Source organism: Lipotes vexillifer, unplaced genomic scaffold (assembly GCF_000442215.2).
Source record: "Lipotes vexillifer unplaced genomic scaffold, Lipotes_vexillifer_v1.1 scaffold1081, whole genome shotgun sequence".
Taxonomy (NCBI): Eukaryota; Metazoa; Chordata; class Mammalia; order Artiodactyla; family Lipotidae; genus Lipotes; species Lipotes vexillifer.
This window is the reverse complement of record NW_006779039.1, coordinates 1,511,145-1,512,216: the sequence shown is the minus strand read 5'-3', so window position 1 is coordinate 1,512,216 and position 1,072 is coordinate 1,511,145.

Here is a 1,072-nt window from a genome sequence, read left to right as displayed (position 1 = left end):
AGAAGCAGCTCTTCTGAAGGCCTCCTGCAGCCCAGTACATTCACCCTGAGGCCAGGCCCCAAGCAGTGACACTCCTGCCCTCTTAGGTCAAGTCCCACTGCCCTACCCAGCAATCTGTCCTGTATGAGGTGAATGTTAAAGGGCTGTGGACACAGGGGAGAAGGGTTCAAAGGCCCTCTGTGTGGCCTCCCATCCAGCCTCCAGAGCCGAGTCGGGGCTGGTCCCCGACCAGTCTGTAGGAGGCAGGCTGAGCCCTAGACCCTAGATGGGTTCAGGAGACCCCATCCCAGACCCAACCCTGTCTCAGTCTTGCTTGATGACCCCGGGGCCATGTTTCCGCTCTCTGGGACTCAATTTCCTCCCGAACAAATGGAAAAGTTTCTGTTCCTCTTCAGGAGATCCTCTGATTGAGTTCCTGTAACACCCGACCAGGACAAGCTACTGCTGCAGAACCGCTGCCCCATAAGCTGTCGCTGGTGGGAGCCGCACAGGAAGGACCTTGCCAAACCCTGCCCATAAGGAGGCCCCCAACTGGTCTGGCGACGGGGAGGGAGGAAGGGGCTGGGAAGAGGGAACCAAGGTCATTGTCTAGAGGGGCTGTCCCCACATGAGTCCCGGATGCAAGAAGCTCAGCCGCCAGTGTTTGCTGCTATCACTGAACTTTTATTGAGAACATTCTCTGCGCAGAGCCCTGCGCGCAACATTGAAGAAAACGGAGAAGACACAGCCAAGCCCCTGCCGAGGATGGAACAGAAGGGACGCTGAGGGCCCGGAGGCAAGGTCTAGCTCTAAGATGGTCACCATGGAGCCCTGACAGGCAAGCAAGAACTACCTACCACTGGTGTTACTGTGGGGACAGGAAGCCACCCTCCTCACCCTCCAAAGGGGCTGCATGTCAGCCCATTCAGACCTTTGGAATTCCACACTTCCTCCACCTTCCAGCAGCTAGGGCTTCTCTCAGGCCGAGTTGGGAAATGGCTGCTGAGAGTTGGAAGGAGGATGGGCAAGGGTGGCCGAGGGAGAGAAGAAAAGAAGGGGAGGAGGGAAGGGCTCCAGCTGCACGGCGGGTCGG